Raw genomic sequence first — 14,439 nt, 5'->3', positions numbered from 1 at the left:
GTAAATATCTGTATCAGTCTCTCACTTTGTGTATAAGTGGCTGCATGGGTTGGTGAGTAGCTACATGGGTGTCTATATAGGTTATTAGTTGGTTTTTTGAGTATCAGTCTGAGTGTCTGCATGGTTCGGTGGGGGGTATTACGTAGTGCATAGGTGCATGAATGAGTGACTCACTGTTTGTATGTGTTGAAGACAGCATGTGTGCAGGACTGTATGGGTGGATGAGTGTGTGTATGGGTGTGTTAGTGAGTGAATGACGGTCTCAATAGTGTCTTTATGAGTAACTACATATGTTTTAAACTAGTATATGTGACTATTGGTGTATATAAGTGAGTATATGTGAGAGTGAGAGATTGAAAGAGTTCCTGTATGAATAAGTATGTGTTTCTATAAGTGATTGTTTAAAAGACTAAGTATGTGTAAGTTTCCATAGAAGTAAGTGTGGTGGTGTGTGTATAACTGTATATGCAAGTAAATGTATGTTTGATTCTTTATTAGCATGAGTGACTATGTGTGTGAGTAACTCTATGGATGGGTGGCATTGTGTAACAGGATGTATAGGTGTATGAGTACATATGATGAGTGAGTACATGTATGAGTGACTGTATAGGACTGTTGGTGAATGAGTGGATGTGTATGTGGATCTTAGAATTACTGAAGAGGTTGTTGTAACTGGTATTGGTATGTCCATTGTTTTGAAAATTTTAGTCTCTAATTTTGAATGTGTGTATCAAAGGTTATATTAGGGTGAGAGGAGGTCTGCCACTCTATCACAAGGATGATGTCATCAGTGATGTCATCAGTGATGTCATTTGAGATGTCATAAGTGATGTCATGAGTGATGTCACTGACCATGTCATGAGTGATGTAATATGTGACGTCATCAGCAGTGCATTGCGGGCGCGCAAGTTATAGTTAGCTGAACTAACTATAACGGGGGAATTTCAATGGTTTTGTACAAGTGAAAAGTCCAGCTAACAATAACACCCCTGAAACCTATGTTTTTTTCAGTGAATTTCTGAGATTTTTTAAATGCTAATTCCTAACTATAACATGCCTGAAACCTATGGTATTTTCTGTGAATTTCAAAGGTTTTTTAAATGCTAATTTCTAACTATGCCTACAGAGATAGGACATGTGAAGAAAGAAGAAAAAATGCACAGAAAGAAAAAAAAGAAGTGCAGAAAGAAGCAACAGAAGTCCTCAAAGACGAAGAAAAGTGCAGGAAGAAGGATAACGTGCAGAAAGAACAAAAAGAAGAGCAGAAAGAATCCTTGTTGCAAAATCATCCTGTACCCACAACTTTTTCAGATGGATACTGGTGGTAACTGAGTCTGACTAACCAGTCCTAGAGCCAGTGCTATGTTAAAAGACACTTAGAATACAGTGAAAACACCTACATACACTAGGGAACATTATGCGTTGGGGTCCCCCTATGATTAGCATGACCTCCTCTGTAAGCCCCTAGTATATAATAGGGCAGGGGGATTGAAACTACCTCTTAAAACAGGCCACAGGGCGTTTTTGCACACGTTAACTCAGGCCCCGTCCCCTCCCTTCACCACTGTGTAAACACGCCCTGTGTCCGTTTTTAGTTGGGAGATTAAGTTCATTAGAATCCTGAGGGTCCCTAGGATCCAACTAGCTCACTAGGTACCTCCAGTAAGTGGCACAGAGCTGCGTTGCAGAGAGGTGTAAAAAGTGGCACAGCCTGGACCACCTCTCTGCAATGCAGCTCAGTATTGAAGGGAAATTATATCCCCAATTTAAAACGTGCCATAGTGCGTGTTTGCACACGTCACCTCAGGCCCCGTCCCCTCCCTTCACCACTGTGTAAACGCGCCCTGTGGCTGTTCTGAGTTGAGAGATTAAGTCCCATTGAATCCTAAGGGTCCCTAGGGTCAAACTAGACCACTAGGTACCTCCAGTAAGCGCCACAGAGTTGCGTTGCAGAGAGGTGTAAAAAGGGGCTTGGCCTCAGAACACCTGTCTGCAGCGCAGCTCCCTGGCGCATACAGGAGATGTCTGTTGGGCTAGTTGGCCCTCAGGGACCCTCAGTATTGAAGAGGAATTAATTCCCCAACTTACAACTCGCCAGGGGGCGCGTTTGCAGAGTGCTGCAAGGAGTGGGCGTGGCCTCCGGCACGATGACAGTCTTTTATTTATTTTCATTTTTTAAGAAGGGGGCTGTGTGTTTCCCCTTCTTATTCTAATTTATTGGCCCTGATGACCCCATCCCCCAGGGCCTGTCTCCTAATTATATTTTTTTGACCCCAATCCCCAGGGCCGGACACTGTTTTTTATTATTTAAAAAAAATATATATTTATAGACACACCTAGGACATGCTGGACAAACCGTACGTACCTATCACCATGACGATTTGAGTGATATTCATTAAAAGGCGACTATGCATACAATTAATCCACGTGGAATGTATTTACACCACTAGTGAAGCTCTGACATCTCTGATGCCCTACCGTGCCTAATCCCGGTAGACACCCTTGTCGTTTATTTATACAAACAAGGGTAGCTATTGACGGGCACATTTAATACACATGCACACCAAGCCATTCAAGGGGATTCGACAAAAATTAGACCAAAACTATGTAAGAAACCCCCCTCACGGTTAAAAAAACACACATCCACTGCCGGATATGTAATACTTTTTATTTTACTCTCTGGAAAGGGGACGAACATCACTTGAGAGTCACAGTGCGCTCCTGGCAGAGCCCAATGCTGTGTTACACCCACCATTGCCTGCTGAGTGCCACACACCTCTGTGTTGTATTCCACCAGCTAGTGCATATGCTATGACACTCGCTAGCCCATGTGCACTGTAACACCACCCCGTGAAAATGTCATGCCACACTTGTCTTCGCACGGGTTATATTGCCCCATCTAACGTGCCTTCCTCGATGCCTATGTTATAACGCACAGTGCTATGCCATACATATTACAATCTGGGATCCATATCTTTGTCACAGTGCATATGCAACGTTACACTCCCCAGCACATATTTTATATTACAACTTTAGAGACTAGTTAGGTTACACAACACTGCCCTGTGCATATTACACTCCAAGGCGCATATCGCATAGCACGCGCTAGTGCCTGTGCTATCTCGCGCTCTCCAGTGAATCTGTCATTGTGCACAATGTATTGCATATTATATTTCACGCCCGGTTCATCTTATATCACACTTTTTGGTGCATAGTTTATACCATACACTATATCTAGTTTTCATTTTCAATCGTGCTCTCAGGACTATGTTCTATATAACACTGTGTTCACCTACCCTTTTCACGGGCATTACATTTTGCGATAGGGGGTGGAGGGTCAGGGGGTGTTTCTGCCAAGTGCGCCCGGAGTCACAGTCACAAACGTCCTCTTCTTCCTGAATAAAAGTGAGATTATGCTGCACACTTGTTCATATTTTAAGTAGTTTGCACAGACACACGTTTTAAAAACAATAAAGTTCCTAACACCCGCCTTCTCTGAACAGTTAGCTTGCTGCCCCATCCCCCTCCTCCCTTACCTCTGTTGTGTGAATCCATGGACTAGCCTCCTCCCTCCTGCCATGCATGGTCTGATGTGCTGCCACTGCCCTCAATTTAGTATGATGTACCAGTCCCCTCCTCCTGCCCTCCATTGCCCAATTCTATGCCCCATCATTGACCTCGTGCTTAAACTCTGTGCATAGCTTGCTGCCCCTATTCTCATTCCCCCTGCCCTCCGATGTCTTTGTGCATGCCCCTGCTCCATCCTTTTTGCCCACCATGTTCCATGGACCTGCCACTCCTATCTACTCTGAGTGTTCTGTTGAGCTGCCACTCCCCTCCCACCTGCCTAGCATTGTCATATGACTGTAACCTGTCCCTGCCACCTCCACCCTGCCTGTCCACATGCCATGCCCCTATCCTCTTCCTCCTGTCCTACATGGTCCATTGTACTGCCACACCCTACCTGGTCTGTTGTGCTGCAACTGCTCCTCCTGCCTGCCCCGTGCGGTCTGTTGTGAGGCTCCTTCCCCTGAACTTTCTTGTCTGTGCACAGGTCCTGACCCTCCCTTCTATCCTCCATCGTCCTTTGTGCATGCCCCTCCACCCTCCTTCTTGCCCATCATAGCCATTGTGCTGCCACTAACCCTCCCACTTGCCATGCATGGTCTTCTGTGCTGCCATGGCCCCTCCCACTTTCCCTGTGTGGTCAGTTAGCTGCCCCTGACCCCCTCCTTCCTTCCCTCCATGGTCTGTGTGTATGCCATCACAGTCTCACTGTTGCTCTTCATGGTGTGTCTTGCTTCTAGTGCCCATCCTGCCTGACCTCCATGGCTATCTTGCTGCTCCTGCCCTGCCCCCTTTGCCCCCAGCCCTCTGTTTACATGTGCAGACCCCTACTCCCTCCCTCCTGGCTTGTCTGTTCCATTGTAATGCCCCTGATCCGTCCCTCCTGCCCTTTATGGTCTGTTATGCTGCAGCTTGCTCTCCTGTCTGTCCATTATAGTCAGCTAGCTACCATTGCCTCTTGCCCCTCTGTTCTCTGTTGTCCATGTGCATGGTCCTGTCCCCTCCCTCTTGCTTTCTATGGATTGTTGTGCTGCACTCCCGTCCCGCATGCCCTGTGTGGTGTATTGTGCTGCTTCAAACCCTGATCCCTGCCCTGCAGGGTCAGTTTGGTGCACCTCTCCATGTCCCTCCTGTCCTCTGTTATCCAAGTCCATGTCCCTACCCCATTTCCTTCCATGATCCAATGTCCCATACTTGCGAACATTTTGAACTTGGTAAGAGGGAGATTTGGAAAAAAAACTGGGGTATTGATTTTCCCCTTTAAGTTACATTGAAAAAGAGGAGATTGTAGACAGTAGACAGATCAAATAAATCCCATTTGAGCTTAAAAACATTGGGCGTTTCCTGGCTGAATCGGGTCTGTTGGCATGTATGGTTGTACTACCATTGCCTCTTCCTTCTGCCCACAATGGTCTATTACATTGCCACAGCCTCTCTTGCAAGTCCTGTATTGTTGGTTTGTTGCCCCTGCCCCCCTTTCCACTGCCCTCCATAGTCTGTTGTGCTGCCACGGCCCTTCCTGCCTGCTCAGTGTGGTTACATTGTTGCCTTTGCACCCTCCTACCTGCCTTCAATTTTCAGAGTCCGTGCCCCTGGCCTCTGCCTCTCAACAGTATCCTAATGAACAACTAGATTGCTAACATTCTATATTTATTACAAAAGTGTGGAACGCCTGACGTCATCTTGATGTAATCAAAACTGTAATACCTAGAGCATTTCCTTTAGAAATTACATATATGGGAGGGTCTTATTGGCATCAAAATTATGGTTAGTGCTCTAAAAGACGAAAATAAGGACATATTTTCTGAGTTTTCAAATAGCGACAAAGCACTTTTAAATTATTTGTTATCTTTATGTTTTTTTATCCAGTTGACCACTTGATTAAATGTTGCACTTAGGGGAGAGGATGTGGTGTTACTTCCAGAACTGCAGACTTTGCAACTGGGGAACCAGGTTGGAGTTTCTGCTTCAGCTCGACATTCTGTGATTCTGGTCAAATCACTTAGTCTCCCCATGTCTACAACCAAAATAAATTTGTTCTTGTGTGATGTAACCAATGCTCATGTAAAGCACTCCAATACCTGACAAGTCTGCACTATATAACACTGCAAAAACACAAAATAATAAGTGTTTTGCACACTTCTGTCATTGGGCTATATTTGGGCTACATCTGGGTGATTTTGGGCTACATATGGGCTCTTTTGTCTCCGGTGGCCATCTTGGGAGATTTATATGTTATGAAGTTTCCTAATTTCCTCATGTACTGCAGTCTCCTCAGTAGGAAATGCTTTCAGTTTTTTACTTTGATTCCATCATGAAGGTATTCAGATATGTCACACATTTGCCATAAATTCTGAAAGTTAGCACTCTAGTTGCTCATTAGATCACTGTAGTAAAACTACTGTTCACCATGGAAGTCTGCTCCTGGTATTAAAAGTGCATGTTTCAGTCTGCACGTCAGAATTTTTTAATGAAATAGAAGAGTATTAGAGAAGTCACTCAAAATGTGCCCTCATTTTCTTTCTTCAGCATTAATCATAATTTCTATGGCAAAATGAACCCCCTCATTGTGTTCCTTTTTAAATTAAATGTTTTAAGTTTTACCAGTTTATTCCAATCAAGATGGCTTCAGGTGTGCCATACTTTTGTCATAATGAAGACAGTAAGCGCTCTAGTTGTTTTTAAGAACACTCTGGGTCATTCTGTCATTGGGCTATACTTGGGCTACATCTGGGTGATATTTGGGCTACATTTGGGCTCTTTTGTCTCTGGTGGCCATCTTGGGAGACTTATTTGTTATGAAGTTTCCTAATTTCCTCATTTACTGCAGTCTCCTCAGTAGGAAATACTTTCAGTTTTTTACTTTGATTCCATCATGAAGGTATTCAGATATGTCACACATTTGCCATAAATTCAGAATGTTAGCACTCTTTTTGCTCATTAGATCACTGTAGTAAAGCTACTGCTCACCAGGGAAAATTGCTGCTGGTATTGAAAGTGCATGTTTCAGTCTGCATGTCAGAATTTTTTAATGAAATAAAAGAGGATTTCAGAAGTCAAAATGTGCCCTAGTTTTTCTTTCTGCAGCACTAATCATACTTGTTATGGAAAAATGAACCCCCTCATTTTGTTCCTTTTTAAATTAAATGTTTTAAGAGTTACCACTTTAATCCAAGCAAGATGGCTTCAGGTGTGCCATATGTTTTTCATAAGTAGGACTGTTAGCGCTCTAGTTGTTCTTTGGAACACTCTGGGAAGCTGCAGTAGAACACAAAGGAATCAACTGACAGTCTCTGCCCTTGTTGGATGTACATGTTTTACTGAGAATGTCAGACTTCATTCTCACATGACTGAGAAAGATAATGTGAATTTACAGAAAATAAGCTCTCAGTTTAGCTTATAGATCACCTTCCAAACCTCTGTGGGAAAAGCATGAGAAAATATTTTTCTCTCAATCATGATATCCCAGCAGAAGGCTTTTTCACATGGTGAAATCACCTTAGAACTTACCACAATTCCTAAATTGAGTATGGTACCATCAACAAATGATTTATAATGTAACTAAAGTCTTAAAACCTTCTATTAACTGCAATGCTTTTTAATGAGGTGCTATCATGTATATTGGTCCCAAGATGGCTGCCAACACTTCTTGGATGAAGTGCTGACAGCCAATCAGATCTCAGGATGAGATGTGTGGTTAGGCTCCGCCCACATATATATTAGATTTTACTTTTGATTTTCTCAGGAACTACTGAACAGATTGACACCAGACCTGCAAAAGGCACTTCCCTGAGCTGAGGACTACCTCTCTGCCAAATTTCAAGTAATTCTGTTCAGCCGTTCGGGCTGTACCTTGGACTAAAGGTCCCTATGGAAAATTGCATGGAGAAAACGCGTTTTGGGACCCCGCTTTATTCTCAGCCCCCGCTTGACGAATCCCCCCGAGACTTTCAGGGTAGGAGCGGAGCAGAGCGCCCCACCTATTTTGAAAATTTCGCGAGGGTTCGTCAACCGGCGCCAAAGTTATTCCAAATAGAATGTTGCAGATTTCCTATGGAAACACGGTCCTAACTATAACTATCTACTGGCGATATATATATATATATTCACTAAAAAACATAGGTTTCAAGGATGTTATATGTTAGTTGGACATTTGACTCATATAAAAGCAGAGACATTTGCCTTTTATAGTTGGTTGAGCTAACTATAACTCATGCGCCCGCAATGCACTGCTGATGATGTCAAATTTTACATCACTCATGACATGGTCAGTGACATCACTGATGACATCTCAAATGACATCACTGATGACATCATCCAGTGAATATATGTGTTTTGTAAAGTTTAAATATTTTTCATATATATCTATGCCAACGTGTATTGAAGAATGAATGCATTTACAAGTGGCTGAAGGGATTATTTAGTAGGTGCGTGACTGACTGTATAAGTGAGTGATTGAACATGTCCTACTGAATGTATGGGTTAGTGACTACACTGTGTGAAAGTCTTCATTAGTCTCTCAGTTGGTGTGTAAGCAACTGCATGGGTCACTGAATAGCTACATGAGTATCTATATGGGTTATTGATTTGTTGTCTGAGTATCTGTATGCGTCCCTGAGTGTCTATATGGGTGGGTGGGGGGCTGTATGACTCTGTGCATAGATGTCTGAGTGGGTGATTCACTGGTTGTATGGGTTCAAAAGCGCATCTGGGAAGGGCTGTATGGATGTGTTACTGTGTGTATGGGTGTGTTGGTGAGTGAATGTATGTCTCAGTGGTATATGTGTGACTAACTACATATGTTTTAAGGCACTATATGTGAGTGTTGGAGTATATAAATGACTATACATGAGAGTAAGTTATTTGAAGAGTTTGTGTATAAATTAGTGTCTGCTTGTATCAGTAATTGTATAAGACAGTAAATATGTGTTAGTATCTCTATAAATAAGTGATATGGTGTGTCTATAAATAATGGCCTTTGTGTGTATAACTGTGTACATGAGTAAATGGATATGTGATTGATTCTTTGCATTACTGACTAGGTGTGTGAGTAACTCTATGGATGAGCGGCGGAGTGTGACTGCATGTATAGATGTATGAGTGCATATTATACTACTGTATTGATGAGTAACTACATGTATAAGTGACTGGATGTGTGTGTAGACCTAGGAAAAAGTGAGTGGTATGTAGTATATGGCACTGTTGTGTGTATAGTTTGAAAAATTGTAGTCTGCATTTTAGAATGGGTGTATCAAAGTTTATATTAGGACATCAGTATGTGCATCAGATTATCACGTGGATGATGACATTAGTGATGTCATTTGAGATGTCATCAGTGATGTCATCAGTGATGTCACTGACCATGTCATGAGTGATGTAATATGTGACATCATCAGCAGTGCATTGCGGGCGTGCGAGTTATAGTTAGCTCAACTAACTATAACAGGCGAATTTCTCTGGTTTTATATGAGTCAAATGTCTAACTATAACGTCCCTGAAACCTATGGTTTTTTTAGTGAATTTCAAAGGTTTTTTAAATGCTAATTCCTAACTATAATGTCTGTAAAACCTATGGGTTTTTTCAGTGAATTTCAAAGGTTTTTTAAATGCTAATTTCATATTTTAATATTTATAAAACCTATATATTTTTTTGTAATATTTTGGAACTCTATTATACTTCTTTTTTTGTAACTTTAAAAATTAAGTAATGTTTTATATCTTCCCCCAAAAATATGTATATCTTTTTTTTTTTGGGAGAAAACTGCACTCCCATACCGGTAGTGTACCAAGCTCTATCACCACGCGAATCCTATACGCCATATTGCTAAACACGTAAAGGATGCACATTTCGTATCCAACGGATTCGTGGCACCGTGTCCCGCGTTACATCATATACGTATGAGTTCGCGCCAGTTGCTACATAGGTATCCGACGGATACGCAGTACCAAGCCACGCATTACGTCATGCATGTATGGTGTCACGCCTGCTGCACATTGCGTATGCAACGAGTGCACACTGCCAGGTCCTATGTGACATCATAGACGTATGGTGTAGTGCCGGGTACGCCATTCCCTCATTTTTTTTAATGTCTCAAAACTATATCTAAATAACTTTAAACTGTATATGAGAGCAAGCGATAATCTAAAATATTTTAAACATTATATATTTCTAACTGTAATAAACTTATATTATGATAAATATATTTTCTCAAAATCTTGTCCGGTGCGGCCTCCTTTGTCCCTTGATGCGCGATTGCCATGTGACCTTAAGAAAAAGCATTTGGATTAGTTCATAACATTTCCCATTGAAACAGTTGGAGGACCCCACCCATTTTAGTCATTCTCTCTACAGCGTTTGGTGAGACACACCCCTTCTGCTTAGAGAGCTTTTTTGAAACGTTTTTTTGCTGTGTACACATATCTTCTACTACACACAACATGCAACGATCATCTTGATCAATATTCATGGTCTGTACATTACCCGTTTGCGTTTGATTGCCATGCATCTCAAACGTTACATCAAAAATCAAATGTGTGTTACACGATGCCCCTGGTGTGTGTGTGCACAATATTGTGCTGCCTTTCGGCCTGGGTATTGCTGGCCCGAAGGGGTATCATCAGCCACGGGCAGAGTGCACATCCTAGATCACATTGACAAACAGTAAACAGTAATGTGTACATTTCTATTGCTGAATTCTCTGTTGTCAGGCTTTACCAGTATAGTAGTGTGTCATATGTGAAACTTTCAAATTCACGTTTAGCATGCACTGCTTGACTATAATGAATGTTATCACTATTTATGACGTAGCCTCACTGCTGATCCTCCCTCCATCCGAGCACATTCACATGTGTGCGCTTCGCGATAGCAACACTTTCAATAATACCGCACACCATTGACATGAGTGTCTGCGCATATTCACAACCTTGACAACGACATGTGATGTTGGCCATTCAATGTTTTCGAACAGCATCTCATTAGCGATAGTTGCCGCCCTCCCGATACATGCTACATTAATGTAAATTGCGCATTCTGCGACGTCAAAACTGCAGCAGAAGCACACATAAGTACACTTCCTGGCCAGGCAGGAACTGAACAACACCCAGGTCCCCGGAACTATTATTCACACCCCTACGCTCGCCTGGCGAACGCAAGCCCAGCCCACTCTGCGTACGTATAAATGGGATAACAACGACGCCACATGTCCCAGTTCTTCTACACTGCCTCAGGTGATATGGCCTCATCCACCTCGCATATCACAATGCGCAATAAAAAAAAGGGATCCATGAGGTGTACAACATCGTCGCAATAAACACTGCACCTGAATTGTGAACACTGCTGCCTGTCGTGTTTGGACACACAACAATGACAGCAGGTGAGCAGTGGGGCCTGGGTGCACAGGTGCTGCAATTGAGCACGATTCTGCGGGATGGGTGGGGTGCATCAGCCTGGGTGCGCAGGTACAAACAAGCGATATTGCCCTGCTTAATAATGTGTTCTCTGACCTCATTCAGTCACATATCTGTCTCATTTTAAGGACCTGCTGGACCGTACTGTATGCCTGAGCCAGCGGGCAGCGCTGCCCTACAGACACGTGTTGAGCGCAGTGCTGCGGGAGGGGTGGGGTGCATCAGCCTGTATGCAAAGGTGCAAACAACCGATGTTACCCTGCGTACCGATGTGATCTCTGACCTCATTCAGTTACATCTCTGTCTCATTTTAAGGACATGCTGGACCGTACTGTAGGCCTGAGCCAGCGGGCAGCGCTGCCCTACAGACACATGGCGTTGGCTTTTGGGGCACTGTAGTAAGCTGATTACTAAGTGTACATGCACACAGGCTTGCGCCACTGCATTACACACGCACATTATACTTCTAGCATGTGATCTGTTCCTTTGTATGTGAACGTTGGCATAACATATTATTATTTAACCTTGTGTATTCTTGTGCACTCCACCTCCTCTTTGAACCATGATTACCACTAACAGTTCGAAGATCGTACTTCAAGAAGGAAGGATGCACTCAACTGGTGTTCTCTATTAACGTTGAAAGAAACCTTCATTTACCTCAAGACGTTTCCAACATTATATTTTTTCTCCCTTTTCAGACACTGGGTTAGTGGAGCAAAAATGGGCGGAGCCGGTGCTCACCCCATGATGATGCCCTGGGCATTCTGACACCTTCCACCGTGGTATCAAGACACTGTCTCTGAACGTAGACCTGCTGGACCACCCTGATAGCGGCAGCCCGGAGTTGGAGCTTGCACCGGCACGTCCTTGGACACACCGGTTGTGGCAGGTGAGCAGTCAAGCCTCGGCGTGCAGGAGCTGCAATTGAGCACAGAGCAGAGAAAGGGGCTGGGGTGCAGCAACCTGGGTGCACAGGTGCAGGCAAGCGATGTTGCCATAGATAATAATGTCATCTCTGGCCTGATTCATATCTCTGTTTCATTTTAAGGACTTGCTGAACCGCTTTCTTTCTCACGGACCCCAGTGTCCCAGACAAATGGGTCACGGGAGGTGAACAGTGAGGGCTGGGTGCAGTAGGCTGACGCTCTGTCTCCTCCTCCCTCTGTTCTTTTGACTCTCCCTCCCCTTCTCCCTTCCACCCACTCGCTCTCTGTCCCATTCTCACTTTCCTCATTTCATTCTCACTACTTTCTTTTTTTCTTTGACATGGCACGCATAGTTATGTTTCTTTTTTGTCTTGTAGGTCTTGTACGCTGCTTCCAGAGGAGTCCACCCACTTCTTTCATGTTTTACTGTTGTGCTAATAAAGTTACATTTCCATTTATTTGTGTTGTGTTAATAAAAGTTTTTTTTTTTTAACCAATAAATAACTGAGTGTATGGGTGTTCTTTTTCTGACAACACTTATCTGTAGTTTATTGTGAAAATCGGCGGGTGATAGTAGGTTATAAGGGACATTTTGTTTAATTTTCCAGTGCACCTACCAAATATTAACCAACAGACTTTTACATAAATGAAGCCTGGGTAATTGTACAATGGCAAGAGTTCTATGAGTGTATCACTTTTTAACACCATGAGTACTGCCTGTGTGATTTCAAAACCAATAAGGCACTGCCTAGGGCCACCGAGGCTTCAAGGACTGGTGAGGCCCACCCTGCATATTTAAATAAAGCCCCGGAGGTTGCCGATCCCCGGTCTTGAGTTGGCCTTGAAGCCCCCCGAAAAATTCGCAAACAATACCCGGGGAGGTGTCGATCCCCTAGTCTGCGAAACGTCTCTGTGCCATCCCGCGCCTAATTTACATGTGAGATTAAGATCCCCAGTGCTGCAGAGACCCCGCAATATAATAACAGGATTGGCCCCGGAACATTACCCACCAGTGTGCTCATTTAAATGAATGGGTGAGACCCTACTTCATTTTTTTTTCTCCATTTTTACCATCCGGTTCCGCTTTATTGAAAGGATACGAGGTTTTCCACCTCTCGCTTCAATGAGGCAAACAATAATTTACTATCACAGGGTGCAAGCAATGCTCCAGCCCTGTAATAGCAAACATAAATGTCCTGCGCTTTCACACCCCAGGACATTATATGACCTGCGCCTGGGAGGTGGCGCTCCATGGGACCATGATGCTTTGTTTAATGCATAACTACAGAATTAGTATAAACGCTTACTAACACTACTTGCACACATGTGGTACAGCAACCAGAGTGTAGTGAAGAGGCAGAGGAAGCTCAACATCAAACAATTGAAATCCTACCAGAGGTAGGATCACATAGTTCGATCAGCCAACGACCCTGGGATGAGTAGAAACAGATTCACCAAGAAAACGGGTCTTCAGCACACGACCCTGGGATGAGTAGAAACAGATTCACCCAGAAAACGGGTCTTCAGCACAATGCAAGCAAGCGCAAAATCCTGGTGAGTGCTGCCTTCTTTTCACCTTCTCCCACGCGTCGCCAAATTTATGTAGTGGTCGCCAGTAGGTAGTTATAGTTAGGACCAAGTTTCCATAGGAAGAGCATTTTTTGTTTTGCTTATAACTTTGGTGTTGTTTGATGAATCTTCATGAAATGTTCCAAACTAATTCTTTTTTCATCTCAACTCCTATATGGGAAGTTTCGGGGTGATTCGTCAAGGGGGGGCCGAGAAAAAAGGGGGTCCCAAAACGTGTTTTCTCCATGTTAATTTCCATTGGAGACTTTAGACAAGGCTAAAGGTCGAACGGGTGAACGGAATTACCCCAAATTTGGCAGGGGGAAGGGTCTTGGTCTAGAAAACACGTTTTTGATTATTTTGTGTAAATCCGTTCAGTAGTTTTGGAGAAGTATCAAAATTTACAGATATAGATATTTGGGAATTCTGCCATCTGATTGGCTGAGGCGTTACAAGCACAAGCTTGCTGCTTATTGGTTGTGAGCACTGCGAGCGGTTGCAGCTAGGAAATGTTGGCCACAATTTTGTGATTCCATTGAAGCGAGTAAGGGGGAAAAAGGGTGAAAAGAGTAGGAAACTGGAGGATAGGAGCACTGTAACCTCTGTGGGGGAGTGCGAAGCGAAGTAGTCACACCGGTCTGAAAGTGTGTGTTGCTCAGAGTGACATGGTGCTGAGATGAGATGGTGCTACAGTCGGGTATGAAACCTAGAGCCTAAACCGGGAGGTCATTGCTGTAAAGTGATGTGCTCTGGTGTTTGTAGGATACCTGTGGCAGTAGTGTTAGTAGGTGTTTATACCATACAGGGAGTGGGAAGCGAACTACTGAGCTCTACCGTGTGTTTATACTATACCAGAGGTGCGAAGTGAAGTACTACGCCTACAGGTGTGAAGACTCGGGGATCAAACCAAGCTGATTGTTGTAAAGTGATGGGCTGTGGGCGCTGTAGCATACTGGCCGCTGTAGTATAA

The sequence above is a fragment of the Triturus cristatus genome, chromosome 11, assembly GCF_964204655.1.
Source record: "Triturus cristatus chromosome 11, aTriCri1.1, whole genome shotgun sequence".
In the NCBI taxonomy this organism is placed as follows: Eukaryota; Metazoa; Chordata; class Amphibia; order Caudata; family Salamandridae; genus Triturus; species Triturus cristatus.
Note: the sequence above shows the minus strand (reverse complement) of the source record.